This window comes from Musca autumnalis, unplaced genomic scaffold, assembly GCF_047663935.1.
Source record: "Musca autumnalis isolate F117 unplaced genomic scaffold, ASM4766393v1 scaffold_1, whole genome shotgun sequence".
In the NCBI taxonomy this organism is placed as follows: domain Eukaryota; kingdom Metazoa; phylum Arthropoda; class Insecta; order Diptera; family Muscidae; genus Musca; species Musca autumnalis.
Genome location: NW_027411644.1, coordinates 289,964,025 through 289,989,730, shown reverse-complemented (window position 1 = coordinate 289,989,730; position 25,706 = coordinate 289,964,025). Strand labels below are relative to the sequence as shown.

Here is a 25,706-nt window from a genome sequence, read left to right as displayed (position 1 = left end):
AAGAATAGATCTCCATTCCTCTCTATTTGTTGCTTTGCACTCTGGAATACCGCGCCTTTTCATCTCATCATCCACTTGTTTGCGCCATCTATTCCTTGGCCTGCCAATTCTGCGTGCACCGCCATGTGGCATGTATTCATACGCCTTTTTAGCGGGTTCATCATCGCTCATTCTTATGATATGGCCTAGCCAACGCAATCGCTGCATCTCGATACGTTTAACTATATTGATGTCGTTGTATAGCAGATACAGCTCGTGGTTCATGCGACGTCGATATTCACCGTCAACGGTCCGTAGATCTTTCGAGGAATTTTTCTCTCAAACACACCAAGCACTGCCATGTCTGCTTGCGCAAGTACCCAGGCTTCGGAGCCATACATCAGCACGGGTAGTATCAGTGTTTTGTAGAGCGTTATTTTTGTTTGACGAGATGTGGCTTTGTTTTTAAACTGCTTACTTAAACCAAAGTAGCATCTGTTGGCCAATACAATTCTTCTTTTTATTTCATAACTGATGTCGTTTGTTATGTTTACGGAGGTGCCGAGGTAGACGAAGTCTTTTACTACCTCAATATTATAGGAACCAACTTCTCTTCTTGTGGACGGGACTGTGGTATCTTCGTCGTCTTCGCTGCTATTGGATACCAACAGATTTGAAAAATGTTCTTTCCATATCCTGAGCACACTATCTATATCAGTCACCAAATTGCCTTGCTGGTCTCTACAGGAGGAGGTGCCTGTACCAAAGCCATCAGTTTGATGCTTGACTCTTTGGTAGAATTTTCGGACTTCATTCTGGCTCCTGTACATCTCGATTTTTTCACACTCCCGCTTTTCCATCTCTCTATTTTTCCTGCGGAAAAGACGTTTCTCCTCTCTCCTTTTCTCCCTGAATCTCTCTCGTGCGCTACGCGTTGCTACGGTTTGTAAAGTAGCCTTATATGCCGCATTTTTCTCTTCGGTGGCAGCACGACACTCCTCATCATACCATGGATTCCTTAGTGGAGGTTATGGTATCCAAGTATGGATTTTGCGGCTGTTTGCATGGAGTGGGCAATGCTTTGCCATTGCGCTGATATGTTATCGGGATGATGAGTCCTTTGATTAAGCAATTGGGCTAGTTGAGTGGAATATGCTGTGGCTATCTGTTGTGATTGCAGCTTACCGATGTCTAACTTTCTTGTTGTGTTTGTTCGTACTTTGTTTGCTACGTTTAAGCGGGTGCGTACCTTTGCTGCAACAAGGTAGTGGTCCGAATCAATGTTTGCGCCTCGGAGCGATCGTACATTCAACACGCTCGATGAATGTCTTCCATCTATCACAACATGATCAATTTGATTTCTTGTTTTCTGATCTGGAGACAGCCAGGTGCCCTTATGAATATCGAGACGATTAAATCTGGTACTGCTAACTACCATGTTTTTTGCAGCTGCAAAGTCTATCAGTCTCATACCATTGTCAGATGTTTCACTGGGGAGACTGAATTTCCCGACTGTTGGGCCAAAGATATTCTCCTTTCCAATTTTGGCATTAAAATCGCCTAAAATGATTTTAATGTCATGGGCAGGGCAACGGTCATATGTTTCTTCTAAGCGCTCGTAAAATATATCTTTGGTCTGTTCGTCGTTTTCTTCAGTGGGAGCATGAGCGCAAATAAAGCTGATGTTGAAGAATTTAGCTTTTATTCGAATTGCAGCAAGTCTTTCATTCACTGGGGTGAAGCTGGATACCAGATGTTGTAGTCTCCGACTAACTACGAATCCACAACCAAACTCATGCTTTACGTCATGGCAGCTATAATACAGTGCGTCACCTTTAGGTGTTGTTGTGACGCCTTTCCCAATCCATCGTATTTCCTGTTTGGCAGCAATATCGGTCTTGTACTTTTCAAGTACGTCTGCCAATGCGAAGACTGCACCTTCTCTATAAAGAGTGCGAACATTCCAGGTGCAGATTCGCAGATCATGGTCCTTAAAACGTTTGCGGGGTTCGTCAACTTTAGAGGGGTTTGTTTTTCTTTTCTTTCGTTTTTCATAGTAGGCTGTTTTTTCTAGGGGAGGGTTACTAACCCGACGCCCAAACCCAAGTTTTTAACGTTCTTATGGGTGAACGCGCGGCACATGTTAGCTCACTACCTTTAACGGGTGTTAAAGGCAGTTCCCCAGGTGACACCACGGGGAGGTCAGTGTCCACTCGAGATGAAAGAGGCACCAAGATAAATCCTGGGCTTTGCCAGAACATAAAATGCAAAATTATAGCCAAATCGTTTGGAAAATTTGGCTAAAATCGTCAAATTACCGAATATCGGGAGGTACGTTTATACGGGAGCTATACCTAAACTTGGACCTATATTGAACATTTTTTGTATGGACGTATGATCTTCCTTACGAAGTCAAAATACAAAATTACAGCCAACTAGGTTAGAAAATCTGGCTAAAATCGTCAAAATACCGAATATAGGGAGGTACGTTTATATGGGAGCTATACCTAAACGTGGACCTATATTGAACATTTCTTGCAAGGTGGTATGTTGTTCCCTCAGAACACAAAATGCAAAATTACAGCCAAATCGACTGGAAAATTTGGCTAAAATCGTCAAAATATAAAAAATCGGGGGGTACCTTTATTTGGGGGCTACACCCAAATGTGGACCTACATCCATTAAATTTGTTTTTCTCCCTTTTGGGCTCGTTATAAAACTATATTTAAAATTTCGAGGCGTTAACTCGATTAGAACTATTTTTGGCACTCGTTTCCATACAAGTGGGACCACTGTGCACTGGGAACCTCAAATATCAAATTACATACAAAATAAAACAACTAATAACGCTTCAGAGCTAAAATGGTGTCCATACATTTATGTTAGTTGTAGAAATCAAAGTAGTTTTGGAGACAGAAAATATATTATACAATTTTAATTAGCTTATATTTTAAATATTTAGTTCTAATAATTAATTAACTCATGTCAATATTGTCTCTATATTTTCAACTTGCAAAAAATGTGTGTAAGTTTTAAAAAATTAAAGTATATTTCTCTTTCTTGATTTATCTTCCTTTAAACTAAAAAATTATAGACTCAGTACCTCAGGAATTACAATATTGTAGTCTAAATCTCGACTACTACCCGCTATTTTAACACGATCCGAGAAGTGGTCTTAAACTGAATTAAAACGCAAAAGAATTGGTCACCGTAGGAATTGTCGAGATATTGGGTCATTGTGCAAGGAAGCAGGAACTTGTCCACGATAAAACAAGTAAAAAATCGCAAAGTTCGACCGATCCGAACCATTTTTACCATCCACCATAAAATATTCTGAACGAAAATGGAATAAATAGTTCCCTTTCACAATTTTAGGTGGAGATATTTTACGACCGCGAGTACGCCAAATGCCTAAACTATGTCAGAAAATGTATATAAAACAAGTAGAAAAGTATCAGTCGGCTTTGCCGACAGATATCTATGTGAACTGATACTTTTATCTACGGGCAGATCGAATCCACAACGAACAGCATCGGGGAATATGTACATTATCAAAGGATCTCCGAACAAACCCTAAACTGCACTTAAACACAAAGGTTGAACATTTTTGGGGAGGTACCCTAAGGAGAGGACTGATATGGGCCATTTAAGAAGTTAAACTAAATTTGGACAAAGTATTAGGAGATCCAAAGTTTGGACCAAATTGGTTGCCCCGTTCAAGAGATATCGTGCATACCATTTAAGTTAGATTTTTTTTATACCCTCAGCCTTTAGGCTATGAAGGGTATATACACTTTCATACGGGCAAAATGTGCCTCATCGAAATAATGGTTTTAGACCCCAAGTATGTTTGGACGAAATGTGTTTCAGACAATTTGGAGTCGATTGAGCAATGTCCGTCCGTCTGTCTGTCTGTCTGGCTGGCTGGAGCGCACAATAACTCTCGAAGGGATGAACCGATTCGGTTCAAATTTTGGCTTTTGTAATATTTTGTCCAAACTTAGTTTAAGTTCGAAGATGAGCTATATCGGTCCACTCCTTCCGGTACCTCCCCCACAAAAGTTCGAAAATGTTCGGAAAATTTGTACGCACGATAACTCTTGAAGGGTGTAACCGATTTGGTCCATACTTTGCCCATCGTGGAGCGTGTACCAGACTTAGATCAGGTTTTAATATGGACTCAATCGGTCCACTCCGTCGGGTACCTCCCACACAAAATTTTGGAAAAGTTCAGTTTAGGAACATCTCTCGAATCGCTTTGATTTTTGCTTTAGCAACTTGTATTCACTGCCCTTTATACGACGGTATAAGTTTCATCAGGGGCAAGTCCATACTTCCTGAGAAAATAGCCTGAAAGCTGCAAAAAACCCCTATGACACCGTGTGAGGAGGTTGGAGGGCAAAATAACTCTCGAACAGCTCTGCCGATTCGGTCCAAAGTTTGGCCTTAGTAATATTTTGTCCAAACATAGTTTAAGTTCGAAGATAAGCCATATCGGTCCACTCCTTCAGGTACCTCCCCCACAAAAGCTCAAAAATGTTCGGAAAAATTGTGCGTACGATAACTCTTGAAGAGAGTGGCCGAATTGGTCCATACTTTACACATCCTAATATATCTACCAGATATAGATCAGGTTCAAATATGGACTATATTTGTCCACTCCATCCGGTACCTCCCACTCAAAATTTCGGATACATGTTCACTTTAAGACCTGTTTTCGAATCACTTTGATTTTTGTTGAAGCAACTTGCATTGCTGCCTCAATTGCGATGGTAAAAGTTGTTTCAGGGGCAAGTTCATACTTCTTGAGCAAACATCCCTGAAGTTCTAAAAAACCCCTATGGTACCATATATAGTGGCTGGAGATCCATTCCTTTTAGTATCTCCTCCGCAAAACTTTTGATATTAAATCCTAATCAACATTTTTGTCAGTTCAAACGCCCAAAATTCTTAAAACTCCCTAAATACATGCGTTTTTTGGAAAAAAAATTGTTTCAATATACACAGGCTGAGGGTATATCTCTGTCGGCAAAGCCGACTGATACTTTTTTACTTGTTAATATTGGGGGAAGTACCGAATGTTGTGGACCAGTTTGGACAAAATATGACGAATACCAAATATTGTACCAAATCGGTTGATCAGTTCAAGAGTTATCGAGCTCTCCAGTCACTACTTATGGTGTCATATGGGTCTTTTACAACTTTCGGGCTGTTTTGTCAAGAAGTATGAACTTGCCCCTGAAAAAACTTTGACCGTCGTAATTGAGGAAGCGAATGCATGTTGCTTCAACAAAAATCAAATTGATTCGAGAGCAGGCCTTATAGTGAACTTATCCGAAATTTTGTGTGGGAGGTACCCCAACGAGTGGACAAATATAGTCCATGTGTAAAGTATGGAACAAATCGGTCACTCCCTTCAGAAGTTATGGTGCGCACAATTTTTCCGAACAATTTTGAACGTTTCTGGGGGAGGTACCTGAAGGTGTGGACCGATATGGTTTATCTTGGAACTTAAACTAAGTTTGGACAATATATTACCAACGCCAAATTTTGGACCGAATCGGCAGTTCCATTCGAGAGTTATCTTGCGCTCCAACCACTACACACGGTGTCATAGGGATTTTGCACCTTTCAGGCTATTTCACAGAAAGTATGAATTTTCCCCTGATGAAACTTGTACCGTCGTATAGGGGACATTGAATACAAGTTGCTGCAACAAAAATCAAACAGATGCGAGAGCTGGACCTAAACTGAACTTTTCCGAAATTTTGTGTGAGAGGTACCCAAAGGAGTGGACCGATTGAGTCCATATTGAAACCTCATCTTAGTCTGATATAAATTTCATGTCCATAGTATGGACCAAATTGGTTACTCACTTCAAGAGTTATCGTATATCGTATATCGATATAACCCATTTTCGAACTTAAACTAAGTTTGAATAAAATATTACGAAAGCCAAATTTTGGACCGCATCGGTTGATCCGTTCGAGAGTTATCGTGCGCACCAGCCAGCCAGACAGACAGGCAGACGGACGGACATTGCTAAATCGACTCCAAAATGTCTGAAACGCATTTTGCCCGTATGAAAGTGTACATACCCTCGTTAGCGTAAATGCTGAGGGTATAAATATCTGGAATAGGGCGGCGCCTTTATACGGTGGCTATATTAAAGTGTGGAACACTGTTGACCATTTTTGGTGGACAAGTTTTTGTGACTACTAGGAACCTCAAATATCAAATCATGCAGTTCCGACAAAAAAATTTAGCTTAACTCCGCAAAACACAGAAAATCGGGAGGTGACGTTATATGGGGATTATACCAAAACAAGGACTTATGTTGAGAATTTACAAGTTACAGTTTGTTCGGTTAAAAATTGTAGCTATGTTCAGGAGCTGAATGGAGATCAGCTCGTCTCTAAGTACTAGTGTATAAAGACTCCTTTCATCTCTGCAATAAAGACTCTCTTCAGCTCGTCTCTAAGGACTTCCATTTGTTAGTCTAAAATATTTCCTCCATAAAGAATTTGTTTAGACGATAAGACTTCCTTCATAACTTCAATAAAGAACACCTCCGCGAGCCGTAAAATAAAGACTGTCTTCAGCTCGTCTAAAAACCTCTGTTCAGCTCATCCATAAAGGCTTCGGCTCGTATACCAAGACTCGCCTACCAAAATCTCTTAAGCTCACGTATGAAGTTTTCCTTCAACTCGTAAAGTCTTCCTTAAGTTCGTCTATAAAGACTCCCTTAAGCTCGTCTATAAAGACTCCCTTAAGCTCATCTATAAAAACTCCCTTAAGCTCGTCTATAAAGACTACCTTAAGTTCGTCTATAAAGACTCCCTTAAGCTCGTCTATAAAGACTCCCTTAAGCTCGTCTATAAAGACTCCCTTAAGCTCGTCTATAAAGACTTTCTTAAGCTCGTCTATAAAGACTTTCTTAAGCTCGTCTATAAAGACTTTCTTAAGCTCGTCTATAAAGACTCCCTTAAGCTCGTCTACAAAGACTCCCTTATAAAGACTCGTCTATAAAGACTGCCTTAAGCTCGTCTATAAAGACTCCCTTAAGCTCGTCTATAAAGACTCCCTTAAGCTCGTCTATAAAGACTCCCTTAAGCTCGTCTATAAAGACTCCCTTAAGCTCGTCTATAAAGACTCCCTTAAGCTCGTCTATAAAGACTTGTCTATAAAGACTTGTCTATAAAGACTCCCTTAAGCTCGTCTATAAAGACTCCCTTAAACTCGTCTATAAAGACTCCCTTATAAAGACTTGTCTATAAAGACTCCCTTAAGCTCGTCTATAAAGACTCCCTAAAGCTCGCCTATAAAGACTCACTTAAGCTCGTCTATAAAGACTCCCTTAAGCTCGTCTATAAAGACTTCCTTAAACTCGTCTATAAAGACTCCCTTATAAAGACTTGTCTATAAAGACTCCATTTAACTCGTCTGTAAAGACTCCCTTCAACTCGTCTATAAAGACTCCTCAACCATAAATGTCAGATCACAGGCAATTGGGTCCAAACATGTAGCTGAAACTTTCGAAATATCGAAAATCTGGAGGTTTCATCATATCATGTCATGCTTAAGTGTTCCATACGCCATTTGCCTGATTCGAGAAAAACTCAAGTTTATGTTTGAGTCTATACAGTCTAAAAGTGGTGCAAAAATTCAATAATTTAAAAGCACAACTCTAATTAACTAAACTCAAAGAATATATCAGAAGTTGATTTTAGTCAGATATCTGTTATAGTCTAGAAGTTATGGTCAATTTTTACAATTGCAAAAAGTTGCTAATTTGTTTCAAGGGATAGAGGAAAACCGACTAAAACATCTGAAAGAGCATGTTTCAATACCATATAAGGAAACTTTATCTCAAAATACCATAAATGGCATATGGAACACTTAAGCATGACACCGACGATATGGGAGCTATATAAAACATGCTTCTATGTGACAATTTCTGATGGAAATGTTTTTGCAGGGTAACTCAAGTGTCAAATCGGTTAAAAATTTAAACAAAAACCGGAAATCGGGCGGCACCGTTATATGAGGGTTAAATATATATATGGACCTATGTCGACAATGTTTGGCTAAGAAGTGTTGTGATCCCTACGAACCTCAATTGTCAAATTACAGCTAGTTCCGTTAAATATTGTAGCTAAAATCGTCAGAATACCGAAAATCGTGAGGTACTGTTATATGAGGTTATACTAAAACATGAATCAATATAGTCCATCTTCGAAATTGACCTACGAGGGCGGTTCGGAAGCTTCTTAGCCTATCAATGAAAGAGAATAGTTAGTTTTTATACCCACAGCCTTTAGGCTAGAAAGGGTATACAAACTTTCATACCGGCAAAATGTGCCTCATCGAAATAATGGTTTTAGACCCCAAGTATTGGACGAAATGTGTTTCAGACAATTTGGAGTCGATTGAGCAATGTCCGTCCGTCTGTCTGTCTGTCCGTCTGTCTGGCTGGCTGGTGCGCACGATAACTCTCAAGCGGATGAGCCGATTAGGTCCAAAATTTGGCTATCGTAATATTCTGTCCAAACTTAGTTTAAGTTCGAAGATGGACCATATCGGACCACTCCTTCAGGTACCTCCCCCACAAAAGTTCGAAAATGTTCGGAAAATTTGTGTGCACGATAACTCTTGAAGGGAGTAACCGATTTGGTCCATTCTTTGCACATCGTGAAATGTGTACCAGACTTAGATAAGGTTTCAATATGGACTCAATCGGTCCACTCCTTCGGGTACCTCCCACACAAAATTTCGGAAAAGTTCATTTTAGGGCCTGCTCTCGAATCGCTTTGATTTTTGTTGTAGCAACTTGTATTCACTGCCCCCGTACGACGGTACAAGTTTCATCAGGGGCAAGTCCATACTTCCTGAGAAAATAGACTGAAAGTTGCAAAAAACCCCTATGGCACCGTGTGTAGTGGTTGAAGCGTAAGACAACTCTTGAACGGATCTGCCTTTTCAGTCCAAAATGTGGCCTTGGTAATATTTTGTGCAAACTTAGTTTAAGTTCGAAGATAAGCCATATCGGTCCACTCCTTCCGGTACCTCCCCCACAAAAGTTCAAAAATGTTCGGAAAAATTGTGCGTACGATAACTCTTGATGGGAGTGGCAGATTTGATCCATACTTTACACATCCTAATATATCTACCAGATGTAGATCAGGTTCGAATATGGACTATATTTGTCCACTCCTTCGGGTACCTCCCACACCATATTTTGGTTAAAATCACTTCAAGATCTGCTCTCGAACCACTTTGATTTTTGTTGAAGCAACTTGCATTCGCTGCCTCATTTACGACAGTAAAAGTTTTTTCTGGGGCAAGTCCATACTTCTTGAGAAAACAGCCCGAATATTGTAAAAACCCCCTATGGCACCATATGTAGTGGCTGTAGGGCTAGAACCGAATATATTACCGAAAATAGCTATATTATGTTTTTCGCAGGCTAGTGTGACAAAAAGCCCTATCTATCGATATCTCCGCATATTTTTGAGCTTTATTCCTATCTATACTTTTGTCGGTGCATACGACCAAAACGATACGACCCCCTAAATACATAAGTTTTTTTTTCTTTTTTTTTTTGGGAAAAAAGTATTTCAATCCACACAGGCTGAGGGTATATATCTGTCGGCAAAGCCGACTGATACTTCTTTACTTGTTCAAAAATATTTTTATTTTTCAATATAATCTCCTCAAACTTCAAAACACTTAGTCCAACGCTTTTCTAGCAATTCTATCCCTTGATTAAAATAGTTTTCCTCAAGGTCTTCAAAATAGCGGTTTACAACTGTAATTGCATTTTCATTTGAGGTAAAACGCTTGCCAGCAAGGATTTTTTTAGATTTGGAAACAAGTAAAAGTCACTGGGAGCTAAATCAGGAGAATAAGGTGGGTGGTCAAGCAACTCGTACTTTAATTCGTTGATTTTAGCCATTGTTAAAACACTCTTGTGCGCTGGTGCGTTGTCTTGATGAAAAATTATTTTTTTGTGTTGTAAGCCAGGACGTTTTTGCTCGAATTTGTACATTTAATTGATTCAAAAGGTTGCAATAATACTCTGAATTTATTGTTTTACCCTTTTGCAGATAGTCAATCAATAAAATACATTTGAAGTCCCAAAAAACCGTTGCCATAACCTTACCAGACGATTGAATTGTTTTGCCTTCGTTGGGGCACTTCCTCCAGCTTCTATACGATTTTTCGTAGTGGAATTCGTTCAGATTTCGTTCCGATTTCGGAGAAAATGTCGAAAATAAATTTTCCTTCGAATATAGCAATGTTTTTCATCCGATTTCGGTTTACGTCGTATAATAATGCTGTAAGGTATCACAACTATAGCTCTTTCTTACTTATTGTTACATTTACTTATTTTCTATTGCCATGTTGCACTCACATTTGGAGTTCAATAATATTGCCCAAATAATGTGCGTCAATTGGAGATACCAAACATAGCCATTACTCTAATTAGACTTATGATGTGATAAGCTTTTGGGACATTTGGTCAGTTTGGCTAAACCTCATTGTCTGTAATGTAAAGTAATAAGCCATAGATTTACAAATACATACATTGTGTCCTTATCGCAATTTGTCCAGCATTCGGGCGACTACAGACAGCCGTGTGTCCCTTTCACATAACATAAATATCTATGGGCAAGCGATAAAATGTCTGTCAATAACTATGGACCACAGCTGTTGCATACACAGCCCAGGACGCTAAGGCAAATGTAATTTATGTGGTTCTCATTAATACAAATTGGTGTGTAAATTCACAACGAATGTTAAATAAACATTAAGGTGGGTAAGGATGAAACATTTTGGAACAGGATGGGAAATGTATCAGATTATCATCTTTTGTACATACACAACTTTATTAAATCAACAAAGTCTCTCTTAAATTTAGACACCCTTAAATTGATACATAAGAGATTGGCAACATACATTTGTCCCTTGGAAACCGTTTCTTTTCCGACAAAATTAAAAATTTTGAATTACTTGGATTTCATTGTATATCCTAATTTGTATGGTCACATAAACTGTAGTAAATTGTCAAGTCTTTACCTCCCCTATTAAACACACACATCCAACTGTTTTTAACGATAATTTCCCTCCAAAGTGTTCGGCATATTTATCACGCCCTTAGCTTTAACAAATACCAGTCTAGCATCCATGCTAGCGGTATGTGCAACATATTGAGGATGTTTTTGTGTGGCTGTGTGTGTGTCTCAGTCAAATAATTCATTGTGCCCAGTTAGTAGAAAATGAAAAATGACAGAACCATTTCATCTCGATTGAGACAAATTTTATTCAACGACATTACTAAACCCCAGGGCTATTTGCACAGACACAACATAGCATCAGCGTCTAATGAAAATGAGCAACGAACCTATTCTAATGATGATGATGATAATGGTAATGATAACGATGAGTGAAGGTGCACATTAAATGAAATAACAATAAAATGACTTTGAAATGTGATGGTTAAATTTACTAAATAAAATTTTAGAATAATTAGTGGCATTTAGCAGTGCTACACATACATACATACGTATGTATGTACATGATGCTGAGATGGTATTAAATTTAATGAAAATAGTTTAACGTTTATTAATTTACTTAATTTGGTGAATTCATATTCTTCACTGAATGTTTTGTTCAATATATCGAATTAAGAATATATTTCGACGACAGTTTGGACACAGGACACGGTGCGCCTTAACTAAATTTAAATGAATAGTTCTTACACCTAGGAAGTTTTTGCGGTTTCTGAAACTACAATGTTCATAGATGAGAAAAATAAACCAAAAAAAAAACGCCGGAGGGATTTTCTAATAAATCGCGGTCAAAGTTCACATTTTTTGGGCTTTTTTGGGTTTTCACGATTTTCCTTGCAAACCGCAAGACCTTTCGAAATGGGATTAAAAAAATGTTGTAGCAGTGAAAATTCTCTACAAGACTGACCTGAATGGTATTTTCGTAGGTTTTCCCATTTTTGAGATATAGAAGTTCAAATTGGGACAATGTACTGACGGTATGACCCGCTATAAAACAATTTCATGCATGGTGCCCCTTAACTAACTTTGATTGAAAACCTCTTACACCTGGGAAGTTTTCGCGGACTCTGAAACAGAAATGGTTATAGATGAGAAAAATCCAAAAACAAGAAAAAATCGCTGCAGGGATTTTTAAATAAATCGCAGTCAAACTACACATTTTTAGGTTTATTTTAGGTTTTCGCGATTTTGCTTGGAAACTGCAAGTCCTATCGAAATAGGACTAAAGAAAATGTTGTAGCTGTGAAACTTCTCCAGAGAACTGACCATTATGATTTGTTCCTAGGGTTTACCATTTTTGAGATATAGAAGTTCAGTCACATTTTTAGGTTTTTTTGTTTGGTTTTAACGATATGCTTGAAAACGGTAAGTCATATCGAAATGGGATTAGAGAAAATCTTATAGCTGTGAAAATTCTCTATAAGATTGGTTTTCTTAATTTTTTACTAGGTTGTACCATTTTTGAGATACATAAGTTTATGTTGGGAAATTACAGTCATAACCTAATTTTATAAGGAGAGTCAGTAAATTGTCAAAATTTGAACTTCCATATCTCAAAAATGGTAATACCTACGAAAACATCATAAACGACAATCTTATAGAGAACTTTCCCTGCTACAAAACTTTCTTTAACCACATTTCCATAGGGCTTGCGGTTCCCAAGCAAAATCGTGAAAACCTAAAAAAGCCCTAAAAATGTGAACGCTGACAGCGAATTATTTGAAAATCCCTCTGGCGATTTTTTTTTTGATTTTTCAGAAACCGCAGAAAAAGTTTCAGAAACCGCAAAAACTTCCCACGTGTAGGCACCTTTAATTTAAATTTAGTTAAGGCGCACCGTGAGGATGCTCAGGTTCCAATCGTCGGGTACGCGTTCTTCCTGCCAGATGGTGCTAACTAGCTGATGCATACACCTTATCATCGTGGCGCCTCCGGTTTTGAACAGCTCGGCTGGTAGGTCATCGGCTCCTGCTGCCTTATTATACGTCAGCCGGTTTATTGCTGTCTTTACCCCATCTTGGCCGGGTGGTATACATTCAATACCATCTTCTGGGATTGGATCTGTGATATCTTCGTCGTCTTCGGTACTATTGGATACAAACAGTTTGGAAAAGTGCTCCTTCCATAACCTTAGCACACTATCTGCATCAATTACCAAATTACCTCGATGGTCCCTACAGGAGGATGTGCCTGTACCAAAGGCCTCAGTTTGATGTTTGACTCTTTGGCAGTATTTACGGACTTCATTTTGACCCCAGTACATCTGGACTTTTTACACTCCCGCTATTCCACCTCTCTTTTTTTTCTTGCGGAAAAGCGTTTCTCCTCTATCCTTTTCTACCGATACCTCTCTCGTGCGCTACGCGTTGCAGCTGATTGTAGAGTAGTCCTATATGCCGCTTTTTTTTTCTTCGGTAACAGCACGACACTCCTGGTCATAACATGGGCTCCTTGGTGAAGGTCTCTGTAATCCAAGTATGTAATTTGCGGTTGTTTGTATGGAGTGGGCAATATTTTTCCATTATGCTGATATGTTATCGGGACGAGGAGTGCTTTGATTAAGCATTTGGGCAAGTTGAGTGGAATATACTGTGACTATCTATTCTGATTGCAGCGCGATCGCACATCCAACATGTACGTTGGGAACAAAAATACATGCACAGACGGACGGACGGACGGACATGCATAACTCGACTCAAAAAGTGTTTTTATGTATATTCCCAAAATGAACTATGGACCTATACAGTTTTCTTTTCAATGTTACATGCAAATGCACAAAGACATAATACCCCTTACCACAATGTGGTGTAGAGTGTAAACAGGCCTTTATAAACGGTAATTTGTCACAAAACTACGTAATATCTTTAATTATACCCTCAGCATTTATGCTAACGAGGGTATTTACACTTTACTACGACCAAAAATGTGCTTCATCGAAATAACGGTTATAGACCCCAAGTAGGTTTGGACGAAATTAGTTTCAAACAATTTGGAGTCGATTTAGTCACGTCCGTCCGTCTGTCTGTCCGTCTATCGGGCTGGTGCGCAAGATAACTCTCGAACGGATCAACCGATTCAAACAAAATTTTGCACTTCGTAATATTTTGCTCAAGCTTAGTTTAAGTTCGTAGATAAGCCATCTCGGTTCACTTCTTCTGGTACCGGGTTTCGGGTTTAAAATATTACTGCCAAATGTTGTGAACGATAACTTTCGAAGCGAGCAATCGATTTGGTCCAAACTTTGTACATCGTATTATTCCTACCAGATATAGATTGGGTTCGAGTATGGACTATATCGGTCCACTCCTTCGGGTACCTCTCACACAAAATTCGGAATAAGTAAAGTTTAAGAGCTCCTCTCGGATCGTCTTGAAATTTTTTTCAGCAGGTTGTCCTTGCAGCCCCCTTTACAACGGTAAAATTTTTTCGGTGGCAAGTCCATACTTCCTGATATAACGGCCTAAAACCTCCAAGAAACCCTGACGAATTCAACTAAAATGGCAAATTCAAAAATTCGCAGGTAGTTTTGATTGGTCCAAACTTTGCACATCGTATTATTTCATCTTGTCATGTATCAGTTTAAAATATGGACTATATCGGTCCATATCTTCCATATCTGTGAAACTCGATCGTTTTGAATTATTTTCCAAAAAATTCTTCTTTGGGGGACTGTTACGACCTCGCAATTTTTTCGGGGGCAAGTTCATAATTCCTGAGATAATGGACCAAAATCTTCAAAATGGCTGTTGGTAGGACGTAAGATAACCCTCCAAGTGAGAAACCAATTTGGTACAAACGTTGTACATCGTATTATTTCTTCCAGCCTCGAATTATGTCCGAAGATTGACTACATCGGACCACTCTTTCGGGTACCTCCTTCACCAAGTTTGGAAGTGCAGTTTAAGGATCATTTTTAAATTTTTGGCAACATGTTGCGCCTTAGTTGTTCGAGGACAAATCAATACTTTTTGCGAAATTGGCCCAAAAATTCAAAAACCCCCAATAAACGTTAGAAGTATTGTGTTTGCTTTTTTTCAATAGGTCTGAGGCTGAGTGTATATCTCTGTCACCACAGCTGACTGATACTTTCTTACTTGTTTTTTTATTTAAAAATTCAGAAAGAAGGTTAAGATGTCCTATTTCAGATGGGGAAAATAACTTTTATTGGGCTTTACAACTGGTGGTCAACCCCTAAATATAAATTGGTAAATCGAACATGTAAAAAAGTATCGGTAGGCTTTGCCGACAGAGATATACTATAAGTCTATGTTAATTGAAACTTTCATCTACGGACAGATCGAATGTATTTAGATTCATTTCAGAGTTTTGTGGCACTTCTTGGACAATTGAACTTGCCGACAAAAATGTGGATTAGGATTAAAGTTCAAAAGTGTTGCGTAGGTAATACTTAAAGGAATGGATCGACATAGTCCATTATGGAAGTGGATCTTATTTTGAAAGTTATATATTTTCGATAGATATCGATTACACTAGTAATTTCAGTGGGTCATCGTATAACTTTTGGAACAGTATGCCAGGAAGCATGAACTTGTCCACGGAAAACATAATACCGCTGTAAACAGGACCACAATGAACATTCCAAAGGATCTCCGAACATACCCTAAACTGCTTTTAGACACAAATGTTGAACTTTTGAGGGGGATGTACCCTAACCAAAGGACCGATGTGGGCCCTTTTATGAGCACACCATTTTAGTGACATTTTTTAATTTTGGAGGGAAGTACCAGAAGTTGTGGACCGGTATTGCCCATTTTCGAACTGAAACTAAGTTTTTACAAAATATGACGAATGCCCAATTTTGGACAAAGTCGGTTGATCAGTTCGAGATTTATCGTGCTTTCCAGCCACTACATAGCCACTGTTTTCTCAAAAAGTATGGACTTGCCCCTGAAAAAAATTTTACCGTCGTAATTGAGGCAGCGAACGCAATTTGCTTTAACAAAAATCCAAGTGTTTCGAGAGTGAACTTATCCGAAATTTTGTGTGGAAGATACCCGAAGGTAAATATATTAGGATGTGTAAAGTATAGACCAAATCGGTCACTACCTTCAAAAGTTATCGTGAGCACAATATTTCCGAATATTTGTGAACTTTTGTGGAGGAGGTAACTGAAGGAATGGAGCGATATGGCTTATATTCAAACTTAAACTTAGTTTGGACAAAATATTACGATGGACAAATTTTGGACCGAATCGGCAGATCCATGCGAGAGATATCTTGAGCTCCAACCACTGCACACGGGGTCATAGGGGTTTTTTGGCACTTTTCTGGTTTTTTTCTCAGGAAGTATGGACTTGCGCCTAATGAAAGTAGTATCGTCGTATTAGGGGGCAGTGAATACAAGCTGTTACAACAAAAATCAAAACGATTCGCGAACAGGTCCTAAACTGAATTTTTCAGAAATTTTGTGTGGAATGTACCCAAAGGAGTGGACCGAGTGAGTCCATATTGGAACCTCAAAACCATTATTTCGATGAGACACATTTTGCCGGTATGAAAGTGTAGCATAAATGCTGAGGGTATAATGACACCATTTCACTTGTTCACCAAACTCACTGAAAAATAAACAAGTAAGAAAGTATCAGTCAGCTGAGCCGACAGAGATATACCCTCAGCCACATACCCGAAGAAAAAAAGTTAACACGATACTTCTGTAGGTTTTTTAGCTGTTGTGAAAATTTTCCAGAATGGAAAGGGTCGCAAAAAACTACATGTTCCAACAAAATTCAGAATGATCCAAGACGTGTGCATTTTTCCAAACTTTGGGTAGGGTGTACCCGTAGGAGTGATCCGATGTAGTACATATTCGGACCTAATACAAATCTGTAGGAAATAATTTTTTTTCTTTATTAGTCTATGTATATTTTCCTCACAGACTATATAATTAAAAATGTTGTACTAATTTAATGAATTTAAATTTACAAAGTTTGAGCTAAATCGATTTCTCTCTTAAAGGGTTATTTTACACATTAGCCATTTTAGTGGTGCCGGTAGGATTTTCTGATCTATGCCTGAAAGTAATATTACCAGTTATCGTGCGCTCCAACTACGACACATGGTATTATATGGGTTGTTTGCAGTTTTCGTGCTGATTCCTGAGGAAGTATGGACTTGCCCCTGAAAAAAATTATATCGTCGTAATAGGGGTAGTGAATACAAGTGGCTGCACCAAAAATCAAAGCGAATCGAGAGCAGGCCTTAAACTGCATTTAAGCAAAATTTTGTGTGGGAGGTACCCGAAAGAGTGGACCAGTGTAAAAGTGTAAATACCCTCTTTAGCCTAAAGGCTGAGAGTATAAAAAGTATATTACAAACTTTTGATAGTTTTTAGTAAAACAAAATAATAAAAAGTCCTTTTGAGCTCTTTTTTAAGACCAATTTTCCTCTACTTTAATTCATACTAACCCAAAGGCCTTGCATGTCGTATACGTACTTTTTATCCAAGTTGTTGCCAGTGATGGCAGATAAGTTTGGTCGAAAATCGTCATGTTTCAGGAGCCAAAATCGCCAAAATAGTTTTTCAAATCGTCAAAAAATCGGCAAATACAATAACTTGTATTTCAATTCAAATTATTACTTCTTCTTTATTTGCATATTCGATCTCCGAATATAAGCGACCAATACAATTATATATAATTATCTGTTACAAATTTTAAGGTATGTTCATATATTTTCCATGATCTCCATAAAGGCGTCTCTATTTCTGGCTTCACTCAGTAGGGTTGAGATATTTCCAATGCCGGTCCATTTAAGAATATTGTCAATCCATGATATTTCTTTCCGTCCCCTGGATGGCTTCCCCTCTATTGTTCCAGTGATTATGGTTTGGAGCAGTTTGTATTTTGCGTTCCTCATTACATGTCCAAGATATGATGTTTTTCTTCTTTTTATTGTTCCAATGAGTTCCCGTTGACGGTTAACCCTTGAAAGAACCACAGAATTTGGTGTTAGATGTGTCCATGGAATTTTTAGGATACGACGGTAGATCCACATTTCAAAGGCTTCCAATTTCTTTATTTCAGCGGTTTTTAGTGTCCATACTTCTGAGCCGTACAGCAGAACCGACCAGACATAAGTTTTAATAAATCGTATTTTTGTTTCCATATTTATGTCATGACTACATAAAATATTTTTGTATTTGAAAAATGCATCTCTTGCCATTTCAATTCTGCATCGTATTTCTTTCGAGTTGTCCCAGTTTTCATTTATTTTGACGCCAAGATATTTAAAGTTCTGTACTTTATCGATATGTGTATTATTTATATATATTTCGGTTGTACTTTGGTTTCTAGACCTGGTTATCACCATATATTTAGTTTTTGATATATTAATCTTTAACCCATACTTTTCCAAATTATTACTACATAAGATAAAAATAAAATGTTAAGTTAAGAAAATAATTACCAGTTTTGTGACATTTCTAACAAAGTTTAAATTTTAGAAGTCCACCATTTTAATACCCTCAGCATTTATGCTAACGAGGGTATATACACTTTCATACCGGCAAAATGTGCCTCATCGAAATAATGGTTTTAGACCCCAAGTATGTTTGGACGAAATGTGTTTCAGACACTTTGGAGTTGATTGAGCAATGTCCGTCCGTCCGTCTGTCTGTCTGTCTGGCTGGCTGGTGCGCACGATAACTCTCGAACGGATCAACCGATTCGATCCAAACTTTGGCTTTCGTAATATTTTGCCCAAACTTAATTTAAGTTCGAAGATGGGCTATATCGGTCCACTCCTTCCGGTACCTCCCGCACAAAAGTTCGAAAATGTTCGGAAAATTTGTGCACACGATAACTCTTGAAGGAAGTAACCGATTTGGCCTATACTTTGCACATTGTGAAATTTCTACTAAACTAAGATGAGTTTCGAAAATGAACTCAATCGGTCCACTCCTTCGGGTACCTCCCACACAAAATTTCGAATGAGTTCAGATTAGGACCTGCTCTCGAATCGCTTTGCCTTTTGTTGCAACAACTTGTATTCATTGCCCCCCATACGACGGTACAAGTTTCATCAGGGCAAGTCCATACTGCCTGAGAAAATATCCTCAAAGATGCAAAAAGCCCCTATAACACAGTGTGTAGTGGATGGATCGCAAAATGGATTCGGTCCAAAATTTGGCCTTCGTAATATTTTGTCCCAACATAGTTTAAATTCGAAGAAAAACCATATCGTTACACTCCTTCAGGTACCTCCCCCACAAAAGTTCAAAAATGTTCGGACAAATTGTGCACTCTTGAAGGTAGTGACCGATGTAATCCATACTTTGCACATGTTTGTCCTCAAGTTCAAATGTCCAAAAAAGGCCACAAACTTCTGAAGAGACATTTGATCTGTCCGTAGGTGAAAGTTTCACTTCACATTGACTGAGGTTATATATCTGTCGGCAAAGCCGACTGACACTTTTTTACTTGTTCTGAACATTTCTGAACTTTTGTTTGGGAGGTACCGGAAGGAGTGACCGATATAACCCATTTTCGAACTTAAACTAGGTTCGGACAAAATATTTTGAAGTGCAAAATCTGTTTCGAATCGGTTGATCCGTTTGAGAGTTATCGTGCGCTCTAGTCAGCCAAACAGACAGACAGACGGACGGACATGGCTAAATCAACTCCAGATGGTCTGAAATGGATTTCGTCCAAACATACTTGTGGTTTAAAACAATTATTTCAATGAGGCACATTTTGCCCGTATGAAAGTTACCTTAAATGCTGAGGGTATAATGACACCATTTCTCTTGTTCACCAAACTTACTGAAAGATAAAAAGTACATTACAAACTTTTGATAGTTTTTAGTAAAACAAAATAATGAAAAGTCCTTTTGAGCTCTAAAGCTGGTGGTATCCACCTAAAGGGAATCCCAACGCTTTTTTAAGACCGATTTTCCTCCATTTTAATTCATACAAACCCAAAGGCCTAATACGTACTTTTTATCCATGTTGTGGCCAGTGATTCCAGATAAGTTTGGTCAAAAATCGTCATGTTTCAGGAGCCAAAATCGCCAAAATAGTTTTTCAAATCGTCAAAATACGATAAAAATAAAATAAAATGTTAAGTAAAGAAAATAATTACCAGTTTTGTGACAAATGACCACCTACGAAACATTGTTAAAACAAGTAAAAAAGTGTCAGTCGGCTTTGCCGACAGATATATACCCTCAGCCAATGTGAAGTGAAACTTTCACCTACGGACAGATCGAATGTATTTAAGGTCTCTTCAGAATTTTGTGGCCCTTTTTGGATATTTGAACTTGCCGACAAAAATGTGGATTTAAAATCAACTGCACTAATGTTGAACTTTTGTGGGGGGGTACCCTTAGAGAGGACCGATGTGGGCCATTTTAGAAGTTAAACTAAATTTTGACAAAATATTAGGAGATCCAAAGTTTGCACCAAATTGTTTGCCTCATTCAGGTGATATCGTCCTAGCATTTTAGTGAAATTTTTTAAAGAAGAAGTACCGGAAGTTGTGGACCGGTATTGCCCATGAAACTAAGGTTGGTTATATTATGAACAAAAACAAAACATTGTTCCACAACATCCCATACGAGACAAGGGAGACTTCTCTCATATCAATGAGTGCACCCCGATTCATATTTAGCTCAATGATATGGGACCTACTGTTTATCGCCGAGTCCGAACGGCGTGTCTTAAGACACCACTTGTGGAGAAGTTTTCAAGGCTGAAATACTCAGGAAATGTCGCCAACATTACTGAGGGGTATTTTGCCACCGTTGAAAAATGTTTGATGTTGCCTGGTCGGGGAATCGAACCCCCAACCTTCTGCGGGCGTGCATACCATTGCACCACGGTGGCACCATATATATTATGACGAAGACCAAATGTTGGACCAAATCGGTTGAACAGTTCGAGAGTTATCGTGCTCTCCGAAAGCTACATATGGTGACATAGGGATTTTTTTACACCTTTCGGGCTGTTTTCCTAAGAAGTATGGACTGTAGTAGTGAATGCAAATCGCTTCAACAAAAATTAAAGTGATTCGAGAGCAGGTCTTAAAGTGAACTTATCCAAAATTGTGTGTGAGAGGTATCAGAAGGAGTAGACAAATATAGTCCATATTCGAACCTGATCTATATCAGGTATATATATTATTATGTGCAAAGTATGGATTACATCGGTCACTCCCTTCAAGAGTTATCTTGCGCACAACTTTTCCGAACATTTTTGAACTTTTGTGGGGGAGGTACCTGAAGGAGTGGACCGATATGGCTTATTTTCGAATTTAAATTATGTTTGGACAAAATATTACGAAGGCCAAATTTTGGACCGAATCGGCGGATCCGTTCGATAGTTATCTTGCGCTCCATACACTACACATGGTGTTATAGGGGCTTTTTGCATCTTTGAGGCTATTTTCTCAGGAAGTATGGACTTGCCCCTGATGAAACTTGTACCGTCGTATGGAGGGCAGTGAATACAAGTTGTTGCAACAAAAATCAAAGCGATTCGAGAGCAGGTCCTAATCTCAACTTATCCGAAATTTTGTGTGGGAGGTACGCGAAGGAGTGGATCGATTGAGTCCATATTGGAACCTCATCTAAGACTGGAAGAAATTTTACGATGTGCAAAGTATGGATCAAATCGGCTACTTCCTTCAAGAGTAATCGTGCGCACAAATTTTCCGAACATTTTCGAACTTTTGTGGGGGAGGTACCGGAAGGAGTGGACCGATACAATCCATCTTTGAACTTGAACTAAGTTTGGACAAAATATTACGGAAGCCAAATTTTGGACCGAATCGGAAGATCCGTTCGAGAGTTATCTTGCGCTCCAACCACTACACACGGTGTCATAGGGTTTTTTGTAACTTTCAGGCTATTTTCTCAAGAAGTATGGACTTGCCCCTAATGAAACTTACAGCGTCGTATAGAAGACAGCGAATACAACTTGCGTAAACAAAAATCAAAGCGATTCGGGACCAGGTCCTAAACTGAACTTATCCGAAATTTTGTGTGGGAGGTACCCGAAGGAGAGGACCGATTGAGTCCGTATTGGAACCTCATCTAAGTTTGGTAGAAGTTACACGATATGCAAAGTAAGGACCAAATTGGTTACTCCCTTCAAGAGTTATCGTGCGCACAAGTTTTGCGACAATTTTTGAACATTTGTGGGGGAGGTACCTGAAGGAGTGGACCTATATGGCCCATCTTCGAACTTAAATCGAATCTAGACAAAATATTTCGATACCCAAAATTTGAACCGAATCGATTGATCCATTCGAGAGTTATCGTGCGCACCAGCCAGCCAGACAGACCGACAGACAGACAGACAGACAGACGGACGGACATTGCTAGATCTACTCAAAATTGTCTGAAACGGATATCGTACAAACATACTTGGGGTCTAAAACCATTATTTCGATGAGGCACATTTTTGGTCGTATCAAAGTGTAAATACCCTCTTTAGCCTAAAGGCTGAGGGTATAAAAACGGTGTTTACTATACGCCGAGAAGGACTGTACCGATCATCATATATTTTTGTGGGCTTATTCAGTACAACACCACCCAAACCTCACATGCCGCTTCTGGGATGTTTGTGGAACAATTATAGTATATTATTAAGTACATAAAAATCTTTTCTTTAAAGAAACGATTTTTTTAATTTTCAACGTTTTTTTGGACAAAAGAACTGCCCAATTTTTTAACAAAGTTTGAATTTTAAAAGTCCACATTTTTATACCCTATACCACAATGTGGAAAAGGGTATAATAAGTTTGTTTTCCCAAAAATTCATGTAACGCCGCGAAATATTCGTCGTAGACCCCTCATGTGGTATACCAAACTTCATATCTCGACGAGATAAAGCGATTTAGCGATGTGTGTCCGTCCGTCCGTCCGTCCGTCTGTCCGTCCATTAAAAATTGTAATCAAGCTAGAGGCCGCAATTATGGACCGATTGTCACGAAATTTAGTATGGAGGTCGGGTTTGGACCAGAATAGAACTGATTAGTTTTTGGCGATGATCGTGAAATGTTAAAGGGATGAAATGGACCAAAAACAAAATTTTTGTTCGATTTTGTAGCCGCTCTGTAGGTCGCAATAATAGTCCGATCGGCGCGAAATTTTAAACGTAGTTTTGGTTTGAGATGAAGAAGTAGCGTGCAAGTCAACGGTATGATCGGATAATATTTAGCGGGTTAAATTGATCAAAACTTTTGTGTATACATTTAAATAAAAGTTATCATTTATCAAAAGCTAGCCCGGAAAGCTAGTGCACAGGGATAGTGGTATAGGGTATCACATGGTCGGCCCCGTCCGACTATAGTCTGTTCTTACTTGTTTTAATTATTATTTTTCAAATTCCCTCGTCTAAAGAAAAGATTATCAGATACATAATAAGCCAACAGAAATATGTGATAATTCGTCCAGTCGTTTTCGAGATAGAGAGGACACCGCAAGACGCTTTTTTAAAAATAATGTCTCGTAGATGTATATTTGCCACAAAACTACGCAATATTATTCAACAAAAAACTACCGAAGGTATATCAAAATGTGCCTTTCCTCATGAAAAATATGTGTTAGAAAAGTCTGATACTTTTGTTGAAAAAAAATTATAAAAAAAAACAAGTAAGCAAAGTCTATAGTCGGACGGGGCCGACCATGTGATACCCTACACCACAACCTCTAGGAATTACCTATGTGCAACCGCCTTGCACCCTGAATGCCCGGTTTCGATGCCCAGGCATAATATTTTCAACGGTGGCAAAATACCCTTTGTAATGTTGGCGATATTTCCTGAGTATTTCAGCCTTGAAAAACGTCTCTACAAGCGCCGTTCGGATTCGGCAATAAAAACTAAGTCACATATCAATGATCTAATAAGTATAAATCCATTGATATAAGAGAAGCCTCCTATGTCCCTACTGGGATGTTTGTGGAACAATTATATAAATAGTTCATTGTGGATATATATTGTGATATCAAACATATATTTTACACTGGTAGAAATAACTAATATTGAATAGAAATTCAAATAATTTGCATGCAAACAAATTTATAAATCCCAAAATTATTCATATTCAATTACACACCAAAGAAGATAGTATAAGACAGATGCGCCGTCAGCATCTGACCAGAAAAAGAAAGAAGCACAATAATTATACCCTATAAAAATATATTTATTTTGTATCACCAGTTTGCTTCAAAATACGTGGAATCTGTAGGTATCAAAATGTAAGGCTATTCCAAATTAAGTTTTGTAAGCTAACTTCTGATTTTTGAAAAAGTTTGAGAATTATTTTTTAGAAATGTTGGACCATTATCTCAGGAAGTATGGACTTACTCCGGAAAAATTGTACCGTTGCAACAGGGACCGTGATAAGAACCTTCTTCAAAAAATTCAAATAGATCCGAGACGGGTCCTCAAACTGCACTTTTCCCAAATTTTGTGTGGGAGGTACTCTAAGGACATGACTGGATGAAATAATAGGATGTGCAAAGTTTGGACCAATCAGAAAATCCCCTTAAGACTTATCTTGCGGATTTGTCATTTTAGTTAGGTTTCTTGTTTGCTGTTCATTGCTTCTTGGAGGTTTTTGGCCATAATCTCAGGAAGTATGGAATTGCCATTGCAATTGTACCATCGTAAACGCAAATGGGAACGCAAGGACAAGGTGCTGAAAAAATTCAAAACGATTCGAGGGGACTCTTAAATTTTACTTTTCCGAATTATGTGAGGGAGTTACTTGAAGGTGTGGACGATCTATATATTGGAAGGAATAATAATATATGGAAAGTTTGGGCCAAATCGATTGCTCACTTCGACAGTTATTGTTCATACAATTTTTCAGACAAATTTTGAACTTTTGTGGGGGAGGTGCCCGAAGGAGTGAACCGGTATAGCCCATATTCCAAATAAAACTAAGTTTGGGTAAAATACTACGAACTGTATAGTGCGCACCAGCCATCTAGACCGTAAGAGAGACAGATGAACGGGCAGGGCTAAATCGACTCCAAATTTTCTGAAACGAATTTCATCCAAGTATACTTGGGGTCTAAAACCATTATTTCGATGAGGCACATCTTTGGTCGTATTTTGTATATATTCCCTTTACCCTAAAGGCCGAGAATACAAAACAGTTGGCGAGGCCACCAAATGCTGCAATATTTGTATGAAAAATCCAATTGGACAACTGAACTGAAAAATTCTCTGTCATGATAGATACAATTTGTAGCATGGGAGGAAGTTGTGGTTCTCTACACAAAACCATTATATATTCGGCAGTAGGCCCGTTATCTAGAAGAAACATTATTGCAATTTGCATCAGGGGAAATGTCAGTAGTTATTTTTTCATATGTAAGCTACTTTGCCGGTATATGCCCTCCAGGAATTAAAATATGGACTAAAAATAAAATTTGTATATTTTTCTTACAAAAGTAATGGTCCATTTCATCCATTAAATAATATCAGATGATCATGCAAAATAATAGGCATCTTCTTCAACCTAAACTCTTACCTTCTGCAAAATTTCGTGACTATTGCGCTATAATTGCGACCAATTGAGCTGTAATAGCGTGTTTATGATTACACTACAAACAAAAAACTGGATTTATTAGGCTCTAACTCTGTTATCTGATCACGTACGTCAACATAATTGACATCAATGGAA

The 25,706-nt window shown here is 38.5% G+C and overlaps 2 protein-coding genes across 5 annotated transcripts in view; both read left to right on the top strand.

Moving 5' to 3' along the window:
• Positions 1-25,706, top strand: part of LOC141389683 (octopamine receptor beta-3R-like) — an 825,473-nt gene that overhangs the window by 329,358 nt on the left and 470,409 nt on the right. The window lies entirely within an intron of this gene.
• The window catches only part of LOC141392074 (octopamine receptor beta-3R-like), a 557,224-nt gene that overhangs the window by 338,131 nt on the left and 193,387 nt on the right, over positions 1-25,706 (top strand). The gene's annotated exons all lie outside the window — the stretch shown is intronic.